At 34.7% G+C, this 13,534-nt stretch overlaps 1 protein-coding gene across 2 annotated transcripts in view; it reads left to right on the top strand.

The window, feature by feature from the left end:
* Positions 1 to 693: 693 nt before the first annotated feature.
* LOC110446359 overlaps positions 694 to 13,534 on the top strand; it is a 55,843-nt gene continuing 43,002 nt past the window's right edge. For both annotated transcript variants that reach the window (XM_021491474.1, XM_021491473.1), the window contains exon 1: positions 694 to 813. The gene's annotated coding sequence lies outside the window, so the exon portion shown is untranslated. The remainder of the gene's footprint in view (positions 814 to 13,534) is intronic.

Here is a 13,534-nt window from a genome sequence, read left to right as displayed (position 1 = left end):
TTGTCAATCACTGGCGTGATTGTTGGTGTACCAATGTGGGGTCTTCTGACAATTTCGTCATAGTGCGAGTATTTATTTTAAAAATTGCATTATTAATGGTGTTGCTGGGTATAACTACATAACCACACGTCAAATTAAACAGTACAAAACGAACACACGAATAAAAGATAAAAAATCAGCCGAATTGCCGGCCAGAGAAGTTAAGTATTTTTTTCTGAATACACGTATGATCAGCAGATTGGGAAACACCATTAAATCCAATGCGCTTAAGGAATTTGACTATATATTTACGTACGAGAACATTTTATTTTGACCAGAATTTGGGTGACACATCTTTATCAATATGACATTGAGGGCATATGTTCACCAGAAACGCCGAAATATACAGATCATTGCACACCTTACTGTGACTGTTTTGATACGATTCAATCGATAACCAGTTACAAGGGTGATAGTATCAACAAATCTAAATCACACAGGTTTTAATATTTATAAAGTGTCATGTTCTAGAAATTAGTTTATGCAGACTGAGTTATCAGATAAAACAGCAACAAAAGTGGCCAGTATTTGTTGACTCTCTCTATTTATATTTAGATAAACACGTGATCTCCAATCTCGGTCAAAGTTTGCCGAACAAACCGTTATATAAATCAACTACTGCACACTCTGATATACATGTTATTTGATGTTACAGTGTGCATGTACTGATCACGTTACATCGCTTATTGATATGACATTCATGGCTGCATCGAAATCATCTTCAGAACCTTCGTCATCTTCTTCTTCTATCCGATAGTTCGAGTCACCAGACCGGTAAATATATATATTTTCTATATTTCAATGTTCCAGTTTAACAGTGACCGAATATTCTATTATTGTTGTGATAATTTTCGGTTTTTCGGCATTTGCCAAATGTCATCGATTATCATAAACATTTCTTCGGGTTAGTAAGTATGGACAGTAGACACTTCTGATCTGATGAATATGACAAACCATTCTAGTCAGAGAAACATCTCATATAAAAAAAACACTGGTTGTGCTGCATGAATCTTTCTAAAAAAATATATTTAGCATCCAAGTCCATTCCAAAAACAAATGCTTGATAATCTTCATTTTTCATGAAATTACAGACAAAAAATACATTTGGGGATATTTGTCTGATGTTTTGACACAAAGTCCCGTTTTCTAATATATTTTTTACAGTTTCAAGTGACTTAATAACTTAGTTACACCTCGTGCGTATAGTGATACATACACTGTGTACATATATGCACGTCAACAACCCGGGATTTCCATTAATCACGGAAAAAATCCCGCATATAGAATTGAAAACGATGTCATTTCGCATGTTATGAAAGGCAGACGCGAGTGACGGCAAAACGGCGATTGTTCTTCGTAAGAACTTTGACGTAATCGCTAAATCTAGCACAGTCACGAATCCCACACAAAGTAATTCCGGCATTGAGAGGGCTCCCGCACAAACTTCCATCTCAAATGCGTCGGTTCTGTCTTCAATTCAGTCCGGTGTGTTGACAAATTCATCGTTTACAAGCTGCTCCTATCAACCAACAATGAAGACGCCGGCGAAGCGTAACCGTATAACACATCCGGCTTGAACTGAATATATGTAATACTTCCGCGGATATATAGTCCGGTTAAAAGAACGTGTTTTAAGGAAAACCTTGCAAGAACTAAAAAAAATAATATAAGGATTACTTTTCTATTTAGTGTAGGTTATCGGGTGATAACTACATTGGAATTCGGGTCATCATATTTGCCGATTAATCAATTTACCCGAGTTTCATTGTAGTTATCACTCGGTAACTAAAACTAAATAGTAAGTTAATCCTTAACTATACATAAGTGGTCACTCCCTTGGTTAATATCTAAACAAGTATTTATAGTTGAGTATATTTCGAAATGGTTCTTAATCACATTTGTGACTCATTAGTCCTTCCATATATTGAATAAATTTAGTTTTCAATAAATTATTTCAAAATCGCATTCTTAATGTAATCATGTCATAAATATCATAAACATTCTAATATATATTTTATAATATAAACTTTCGAAACTGAAATATTTCACAGATCATGCTGTTCATGATAACAATTCTACTTTATGGTTATTTATCTATATATATATATATATGTATTTTTTTTCATTTTTGTCTTTTACTTTTATGATTTATTTCCTACTTTGATATTATTTGCACTGTTTTGTTTGAACATTTCAATTATTACGGAATTATTATAAGTGCTGTTTGTGTTGAAAAATAGTTGTATGTTTTTCTTTCTAATCAGTCTGTTTTGCCCTCCATCTGATTATTATATCTTATATTTTGTCCGATCTTATGTATTCTTAGTTTATCTATTCCGTAAAGCAATTATTCTATATTTCCAATTACCTGTCCCTCTGTTTAGTCTAGTACATCTCCATAGACCACCTTTTTCTTTCTTTATCTATGTAAGCCGCCATCTTGGATTGAGAAGGGATTTTTCGGAGGGCTTAGACTACTGTATGTTTAATAACAATGAATCAATATTTTCTAAGCGTTTAATTAACCACCTTTGGAATGTTGATATGTAAAATACATGATTCATGAACATGGTTGATTGTTTGTAAATTAAAAGACCCTTTATAAAAGTGTTGTTATGACAATTGTTTATGGGTTAATTATATTGCCGGTTGATTGTTTGTGATTTAAAGGGATGTATTAAGAAGCAAATCTGTTCCAGGTGACTGATATTATCGACATTGAAAATAATTCAATGTGGCAACGTTGCATGAAAGGATTTGTGGTCGATTTTTTAAATTCTTTTATTGGCATTTTTATACCCGGCGTGCTATTGTGAAATTATACAACATTTGAAGGACAATTTCAACACGTAGTCATACAGACGTAACAGGTATATCCTTTGATCCAATAGAAATGATAATGTGCCAATGTTGTATATTTGTTCCCCTTGTTATAATGACATGAACTAAAAATTCATCTATGAAAAACTTTTTTTGTTGTCATTTAACAAAGCATTGTTAAATGTTGTTAACCATTTGAATATCTTTGAGTCGTAAACAGTAATACTTTGTTGGCTGAGAATGATAAGTTATACGTTCTGGAGTTATGCCGATTTTTTCGTCTGCTGGGAGTAAGTTCCCGTTACTTACATTTATGAACTTCCTGTTTAAACAAAATGTTCATTAACGAAGGATAGACGGGATGATTGAATGGAAAGGTAAATATATCACTCAGCAACGAACATATATGCTTACACCATTACAATAATCATTACTTTATTTTTTTGTTGCAATTGTGTCAAAAGGAAATTATTTAAATTGTCGGGAAATCTGCTTTAGGTAGACAATATAAACAGTGTAAACAACTATGTGTCGGAGGGTATATACGAAACATAGAAGATATTGAATAGTTTTCCGTTATCATATATATTTACAAAGAGTTTGGATTATTAGCAATATGCTGCGCTAGTGAATGGGAAAATAATATGATAAAAATGTTCCCAACGACATTTATATGAATTGTATATTTCCTTAAGTAAAACAATGCTTCTATCAAAGGTGTACCAAAATAAAGACTGTTTTTACCTTTGCTTTATCTCCATCTGAAACTGAAGTTATACGGCTTGGAATGCAGTAATAAGAAAGTTCCACTCTGATTGTTCAATTCTTTAAGTCATATCTTCACATTTTGAAGCACATCGATTTGAATATCTGTTGTTAAGAGATATATATGTTTATGTTTTATGAAATTCATGATTTCTTATATCTTTTACTTTAAAACTATTATCATATAGTATGTTTGCGCTACTTTTATTGTTTTGTTAAATGCTATATACTCCGGAATATTTTCATGATCTTTGTGGATGTGTTCAAAGATATTGTAAATACAATCTAACTCTAATGGAATTGCAAAGGTCATATGGAAACAAACACCTATGTATATTTTGACATTTTTGATATTTTAAATCAAAATAATTTTGAAAATAATGTATTGTCTAGATAATGTAAGACCGATTCTTAAACAAAAAAGAAAGCTGAAATTCAAAGGCTAATTTTGGTTTGAACACAAACATGAATTAATAACTTATGTTGCGAGCTTTCGAAAATGTCATTATCCTTTGTCCAGCAAAGAGTGCAACTATGTGGTGACTCTTCACCGCTGAAATCAACTTACTGTGGCCCAATGTATCCAGACTCTGGTCATTTGCACTTTTTTTTTTGACCAAGGGAATAAACGAAAGCTCGCAAGATACATTTGTAACTCCTGTTTGTGTTCAAAACAAACTTAGCCTTTATATTTTAACTTTTGTTATTCAAACTTTATCCCCGGCCTGGGGAAGTAATTTATCTGGTGGGTCTTAACACCCCGAGGAAACTGTTTTGACCGCTGACTGATAAATTAGGAAATAATTATGAACTACAACTACATCTATTGATTCGACCTATTACTCTAATTTTCTAATTGATGCTGGATAACACCAACGTACCTGATATTTACATGTACCTGGCCTCAACAGAAGATCGATATAAACTATTAGATATATGGCAACATAGTGTATAAATCGTTACAAATGATTGCTAAAACACCCCGTTATCAGATACAACAGAAATGAAGCTGTCGTGCATTTGTTTACTTAATACTAACGTATTCAAATCAAACACAATTATCTCGCAATCCGGTCAGAAAGTGTATCTATCATATCACAATATTAGATACAGTAGGTTTTGTGTAATCCGTCGTGAATATTATCTCAAGTTGTAATGTTTTGGTCACACTATTTAACTGACATGAAGGGCAAAGCCTGGTTACCTTCTAGGTGAGCACCATTATCATAATAACACGTCTATTTAAAACTTCTACGTACAAGACACCAGATTGGTAAGTATGACTAAGATTGTCATCACAATAAAAGTGGAATGGCAAAGTCACACTTTGAAAGTTAACGTTTAACCAAAAGCACGGACCAACAATTATTTGCCTGCTGTCTTCCATGATTTCGATGCAAACATAATCTAGACTAGTGATGCTAAATTCTAAATAATAACGACATTAGCCATAATATAAAATACATATTGAGGTATTCTGACTATTCGGCAGTCATGCTCAGACTTTTCCCTCTAAGACGGAGGTAATAACCGTATTGAGTTATCTAGCCTTCGTCAAACGTCAATAATATATTAGGGAAAATCCAATTATCCTATCCATATACTCATAATAATTGATGCCACTAAGCTCAGACCTGCCATGTGTGTTAACCTAACGGTAAACTATATATGATATTGATCATTATCCACCAATGGTGTTAGCCCGCTATTCTTGAAAATATATTTTTTAATTGTTTTGGCCTCATATCAAATTATTCCGCAAGCTCTATTCTGGATGCAAACACCTTACTGGCACAGCTACTTCTGAATGAAAATTATTGACGTTACAAAATGTCGCTTAATGCGTTTTATACATGTGGAAAGGGAGACATGCTGAATCTACAATCGGAGGTTTGCTGGCCTTTAACCATTTTGGCTTATTAATCATATTTTAAAGGATTTAAAAAGGAAGAGAACGGTGTTTCCTCACTCTCTCTAACTGACCCCTGCATTTTTGTGTATCCAGGCCTGTCTAAGTATTTAAAAGTGAGTATGAATGTTACCAAGAGGGCGTTAGAACGGACTTAGTCTATTTGTGTAACACAAAAAAGGGAAAATAATAGGGAGGTTGTGCTATCAGCCCTTAATCTACGTTTACAATTTCTCTGTGACCTATTTAAATAATTTATGTCGCATATCTGCAGTTTATGCTTCTCAACCGCCCGATAGGATACACCCATGCACCTCAGATTAAAGCCAAGCTATCTGCACTATTATCATTGTTTCTCGTTCGCCTCACTCTAGGTTATATCAACGTAATCCCACTTATCTTATCAGAAACACCTGCTTGTACTCTATGTTTCTTCATGTGCTATATATGGTCCATGCTTGTACTCGTCATTGTCCTTAATCTTCTTTCTGTAATCTACTGTCCAGTACCCTACATACCTTGTACCTGGAATATGACATAAGCTCGTGTGTCGAGTAACACTCCTCGTGGTAAAAGACTATTTAACACGTTCACATCATACACGTACTTCCACATAAAGTGTTCAGGGCTTTGCGAATCTTAACATCTTCAACGTGGTATAAATTTATTCACTTGTGGTAAACTGATATTTTCGGTACAAAGCCGTACTGTTACTCGAAGACAAATAGATAACGTATTTATTCCATAGTAACTATATATATAAGTGCAAAAGAAAGATTCACATCTCGTTAACATGATTGTAAGTCAACAAACAATTAGAAAGGCTTAAAAGTACGCAGCTAAATCCTATTATTAACAGGACTTCCGGTTAGCACCTGATAAGGCTTGTTCCTGTAAGCTTGTTCAGAAGCTTAAGAACAATTTGGTGTTTTTTCATGAATTTACTTACCAACAGTAGCTGACGTTTGCCACATCATCATTTAAATAGTTCGAGATAATTTGTCATCTATAAATAGAATTTTTAAGTTTGAAACTTTGTCGTTATTTTGGTTTTCATTTCGTATATCAGAAGACAAAATTTTACCACTGGGCGGGTTGTCTACATATTTTTGTTGTTGTTGTAACGTAGTGTTTTTTTTCTGAATTTTTATATTATTCATGTGGCAAATTTTTGATGCAACCCTTTCGTCTCTCGCGATTGCACACCTGTCCTGGTGTTTTCTGAATTTCTAGTCAGTTAATATCACCTACCATTGTATTTGTATCTTAAAGCCTGCTTTTCTATCTGTCTTACATATTACGTTATTGTAGTGTTACACTAACTGTTATTATCATTTGCGGTCAATTTATTATCTTGGCTGCTTGGATATACGCCATTATTTGTTTACAGTCGGTTTTTGACCCCTGTATATCTTACCCGTCTCGGTAGCCTCTCTCGGCTTTCTGCGTTTGAAATATTATTTTCTGCAAAGTTAATGTATCAATACAATCAAAATCANGGGGGGGGGGACATATGTAATTTATCAGCATTTTTCAAAATAAATCGTGGTTTTCGTCAATGATATCCCATCGCTCCATATATCTGTATACTATGTGCAGAAATATTAGTAATCCGCCTTAGAAATAATAAGAGTATAACTGGTATAAATGTTAATAACTCTCCCATCTTAAACTATCAGTATGCAGATGACGCTTCTCTGGTATTATATGGTTCTGAACAAATCACTGATAGAGGCGGTTGATGAACTAAATATTTATGCGAAAATGTCGGGTCTTAAAGTAAATGTAGGTTAAACTGAAGTTGTCTGGATAGGCAGTACAAAATACAGCAATGATTTTCTCCTTCCAAATATGACTCTTAGATAGGGAGTTGATAAATGCACTCTTCTTGGGATAGATTTCGATGTAGATCTTAACAAAATACCTAAAATGAACTTTGATAAAAAATTAGTTAAACTCAAAGCTCTTATTAAGAGCTGGAGTAGAAGGTCGCCCATGCCTACTGGTAGACTTAATATCATTAATCCATCTGAAAAAAAATATAAAATGCTCAATTCTGTTCTTTGTTTTTGTATGGAATAGCAAAACTGATAAGATTAAACGGGACACAATTATTCGAAATTATCAAGAAGGAGAGCTTAAAATAGTTAATTTGATGTATTTTATTGAAGCTCTGAAAATAAGTTGGATAAGAAAGATTTTAAGATCAGAAGGTAAATGGGTAAGCATTTTAAAATCTTGTGCAAACCCTCATATAAAATATATTTGTAACATATCATGACATTGACATTCCTGCGTTGACATAAACCTGGTTAGGTTCAGATATCGATGACCAGCTAATACAAACATGCTATGGAATTCTCCACACTACTAGACTCGGCATACGTGGTAGTGGGGTGGCTGTTCTGTTTAAGAAAGCCCTTAGTGTGAGGCCTCCTCCATCTACACATGCTTTTCGAAATACAGTCTTTTGATGAGTGGTTTACCTTTTTAGACCACCAGGTTCTTGTTTTACAATATAAGATTATGACAAATTACCTCAATTTCCAATTATAATGTAAGATCATATTACCAGAAAGTGTTGGAGGGTGAGAACCCTAGGTCTCGGATTGAGGTAAATACTGACATGGATGATGATGATTCCGCTCGGGACAGTGAAGTTATTCAAACTACACCGATGATTGCTGCTTTGGAATGAACAAAATCACAATGGAAACGTCAACAGAAATCCCGTGTTTCGACGATACAGACAGGTCGTGGAATACTTAAGCGAAGCTTAGGGGGAAAAAGAACAATATAAAGAACGAAACCATGTCTGACATATTCAAAATATGTAACCGAAATCCGAATAATTGGCTATATAATAGTGATGAGTTAGCTATAGCGCCCACATATTAGTAGCATAAAAAGTTATGAGAGTAGTGGTAGTGTGAATCCATGCGCGAAACTGTTTTCTATGAAATGCAATTACAAAAGGGATTTCCCCTGTTTGAAATTCCTATGGCCGATTGACTTTCATTCACAGCGTCGTGAGTGATCAGCTAAATACAGTTCTACCGGGTCTATATGTAAAATGGATCAATTTAGCTTATGGATACGCGTATTAGACATAGCTGATTTGTAGGAGAGTGAACTACTCTAGAAAGGTCTCATTTCAAGACCTCGTTTTCGGGGAAAAGGACGTCCACCCAGATACAGATCGTCCCTATACCATACTACGGTTGGTAGATGACACTTGTACTAATATCATCTTGATTTATTTATTCATATAACATAAAACCGTCTTTTCGTTTTTATTTTAGCATTCGAGACGGTTATGGAATACCGATCCGTTTGAAATCTGCAGAATCTAAATATAGATTAAGCGCGGAAAAAGCCGTGCGCATCATTATGGTACCACACGGTTAGGTTGGTGCTGCAGTGTGTTGTGGGGTAGTGGCAAGGGTTATATAGGAGAGTGCACTCTATGACTCTGTGCCAGAAGCAATACTCTCGAAGCCTAAATGTTTCGACATTGTAGCTGATATATCACGACCAAACGCGCCCCGACGGTAGCACATGCTGTTTTATTGATTACAAAAAAAACCCCACTTTTGGCAGAATTTGTGGTACAAACTTGTCAAAGAAGGTATAGACGGGAAGATGTTGAGTAGTAAACGTTCTTTGTACAGAGATTGAAATGTTTTTTCTCAGTGTAAAAATGGATTATTTCAAGGAGAAATTATGTCTCCTCTATTGTTTTCTTTGTATGTCAATGATTGTGAAATGATTGTTTTGACAGAAGGGTGTCCTTCTATAGAGCTACAAAATATTCATTTATTTTTAATGATATATGCAGACGGTGTTATTGGGGAAACTTCTGAGGGATTGCAGAAAATGTTAGATACATTATTACTTTATACAAATAAATGGACTTTTACGGTTCATACTTCTAAAACCAAGGTGATGGTTTTCCGTAGCGGAGGTAAAAGAAGAGAAGAAGATAAGTTGTACTTTCATGGATGTGTATTTGATACTGTAGATGAATTTAATAACCTGGGGATATTAATGAATTATAATGGTAAATACAAAAATAAACAAACAAATTGCTGAACAAGGAAGAAACGCATTGTTTTCAGTATCAAACGTGTCTAAGAAAAAAATACTTTAACGTTGAAACTCAGCTTCATGCTTTCGAAATATATGTCTGTAGTATTTTTAATTATGCAGCGGAAGTTTGGGGCTTTTACATTTAAGTTTTGTAAAATATTATTAGGGGTTAAGAAATCTACCATATGGTTTACTAAGAATTAGGAAGATTACCTTTGGAAATAATTAGGATATTTAGAATTTTTAAATACTGGTTAAAATTAAAATAACCTGATAATTGTGTTTTACATGCATGTCAACAAGAAATGTTAGGAAACGGTAGTGAATGGATGAATGAAGTAAGAAACGAGCTATTTAGAATGGGAGTAGGGTACATATGGCAATATGGAGATACCAATACATCCGATTATATTATGAATATGATTAAAACAGAATGTGTGATATATTTAAGCAAGAATGTTGAGAAAAAATAGATTCATCTTCTAAGTGTTCACTGTACAAGTTTATTGGCGAAAATTTCTGTTTACAACCATATCTAACAAAACCAATAGGAAACACAAATGTAATTGGATTTTTTCGTATTTTTATCATCTGACAGTTGTTGGGTGAGGAGAAAAAGGCGGCGTAAGTTGAGCTCCGTGTCTAAATTTGGGGACAAACCGTTGATTACGACCCATTTGTCTAATTCAGCTACAGTCTACATTATGTACATATGACGTCTATCCATCTTCATTCGATAGTGACACTGTTACTTGTGTATATACAGCTGATATAGACGTTGACTGACAGCGAGATGATGGCGCTCTACAGGTAAAGAGACGCTCGACTGGTTTTCATTATTTTTTCTCAAAAGCTGTCTGCTGTGTGGACAACTTCAACACCTTGGTCCCTCAGCTCACTACGTATACGATATCATAATATGGACAAAACCGTCTGTTCTTAAAATAACCGTGATGATAACGCCGAAACAGGTCACCGGTGATGTCATAGGAAAGGATATGGCATCGTAAGGTGCTACCTCCCCTTATATCTTACCGAGACTATCTCAAGTTTGAACATGTTATTATCTGTTTTTATCTAAAGGAATGTGTGGAGCGGATCTATCTAAAGGAATGATGCAAGTTTGGACATTTCATCTTCATTGTAGATTATATACATGCGAAAAACCTACACCAGACTAAAAATAACCTGGTCCCTCACTATGATACCTCACGTCAGTGAGTGATCCCTATATATACCTATGGGAGGGACCCTATATGTACTGGATAACTCCACACTGGCCTAAAAATAACCTGGTCCCTCATCCCTTAATGGTCCCTCATTGATCCACCCCGTCAGGGAGGGATTTACTATAAATATAGAGTGAGGGACGGATTTTATGCAGAACCCTTTGAGAGGGAAATCCTATGAAAGGTCATGGGGTCAGTCTCACGTAATGACTAAAGTTGGCATTATAATAATGTTACTTCACCGGTGTACATTGAACCTTGAAACTATTTCGCGGAACAATTACAAAACAATATGATATAATGGGGATATAAATTACACCACTAAAAAGAGGGTATGACAGTTTTCTTTTAAAATAGAGTAATTGAGACAAAAAAAAAAGACATATTGCATGACCAAAGCGTAATACAGCATGGAACCGTTGTTATGCACTTAACAAGTAAATGTTACAAAGTGACAGATACATCAGCTTCCCACAGGGTTTACATTTGAAAAAAAAATCTACTTGTTTATCCAAGTAAGCCATCGACTTAGAATGTCGTCTTGGTCCGTAAACACCAAACCTTGTAAAGAAAAAAGCTTATTTTGTGAATGTTAGTTAGTCATATATAATTATCATAATTCACCGACATTTCATGAATGCATTGTTGTCTTACTTCCTGTTGTTTGCTTTATAGAAATAGCTAAACGTAGTACGTGTGCATTTATAGAATTTATGTGAAAACAGGTTTAAAAACAAAAAAGAGCTATCAGTTATATCATGTTATGCACTACCAGAGGAAGATCCGGCTGACAGGAACCTCCTACGAGGTTAACCCGCAAACCTCGCTTACCTGTCTTTCAATGAAATTATATACCTAACAAGGCCATCGTGTAAACATTTCTCTACATCTGTATGGAAAAGCAAAAGCTCTAATAGTAGAGTATCTGCCTACCATGTCAACATTTAGGTCTCAAGTGTCACTGTATAAAATACACCCGGGAACCAAGATTGAGGAGTATCCGTCTACAAGGCCAATATTTAGGTCGTAATTACCACTGTATCAAATACAACAGACTAAAGGGTTTTGTCCAAATATGGTTAAGAACATCCTTAGGCAATGTGAAATCAGTTTGGTAAAAATGGAGGATGTTTTCCCTGAAAGCAGAGGGTAGGGGCTAAATAGGGAAGTTCAGGTAAATATTGAGGTAAGATTCAATCCCACCTCGCACACGCCTTTCATAAAGGCGGCTGGGGTTCGATTTCCCAATCGGACGTGAACAGGTATGGGTTCACCTTCCCGATCACTTGGGTAAGTAAGACAATATTTTCACCATAAACCACACTAAGTACCCTGTTATGTTAACAACGAGGGATAAATAAGCTATACTTGGATCTAGGGCCTATTTTTTTCTCGACGTGTTTTTTTTTTTTTTTATCAAATCCGATTTTGACGTGAATGTAATGGGACTCCAATTGGATACAACCTCTTAATTCGTTATAATATTTTTAAATAAAGCAAATTGTATGGCTTACTTAGTATTAATATTTACCAATACGTTCAAACACTAGTTTAGTTCGTGTTGGAATCCTCCCGAGAAAGACGCGGCAAAAACAACGCCGCAAAAATAAAAATATATAGTAATATATAATATATATAAAATGTATACATATGTACAGCATGTCCAAACGTGTATATCGCCTGGGAGCTTGCTTTTTTCAATTAAGTTTCCTTGATGGCAAAAAAGGGAAGAGTGGCTCTGAACATGTATTTAAATCATAATATGCATTTTCGAACAATAAAGTAAAAATAGCTTGACAGTTAAAGGGAGTTAGATGAAGGGTGGGGTATGGTGGTTATACAACAACTCTTAATGAACGCCTCTTTCGATATCTGTCCTCATCATTTGATAAAAAAACATAATCAGGCAATTTAATTCTTGTCTATATACGACATGTAAAAACTTTTTTTTTTCTGTAGATTATAGTCTAATGTTCTATATATCACTCTCTCGTACAACTGGCTTTCTCGCCCTACCAAAACTTAAATGTTCATTTCTATACTACATTGTACATGTATCTCTTGTACGTTCCGTCACCTCATAGTCTTGCCCCACTCCTCTGTATCCAGGGTCTCCTATACACTATTAGTATTCAGGTCCCTCGTGTCACCTTCACCGCGTGATATAACTGTTCGGGGTTATACAACGATGTATCTAGTCAAAGTCACCTACGCGTAATCAATAGTATTTACATTATACGACGGTCCATGCCTTCGTACTTTAGATTGAGTTATAATTATAAATAACCTCCCTAAGTTTAATCCCATTAGTTTCCCCTTACTCTATACCCTCCTCATTACTCTGGTTTAAATTAACACGCCTTAACCTATATGACATAATCTTGATAGTATACTCTAAACAGAGCAAGTTATCGTTTTGTTTTTATTCATTTGTTCTTATAATTCATGAAACAAACTGCTGTAGTTGTTAATCTAAAACATTCTTGTGAACGTCAGCGTGATGACAGCTGTTCCTTAATGAGAAATGGAAATAGTTTGACCTTTTTATTTAAGGATCAATTAAACTTTATTTTATGACTGTAAACGTCTTAAATATATGACATGTCAACTTTGTTTTCCCCCTGTCTTCTACAGTTGATTGGTTGCACAATGTAACACAGTGTGCGATTTGCGCACGGTGAAA

Source organism: Mizuhopecten yessoensis, unplaced genomic scaffold, assembly GCF_002113885.1.
Source record: "Mizuhopecten yessoensis strain PY_sf001 unplaced genomic scaffold, ASM211388v2 scaffold2681, whole genome shotgun sequence".
NCBI classification, from domain to species: Eukaryota; Metazoa; Mollusca; class Bivalvia; order Pectinida; family Pectinidae; genus Mizuhopecten; species Mizuhopecten yessoensis.
Note: the sequence above shows the minus strand (reverse complement) of the source record. Positions and strands in the feature narration are given on the sequence as shown.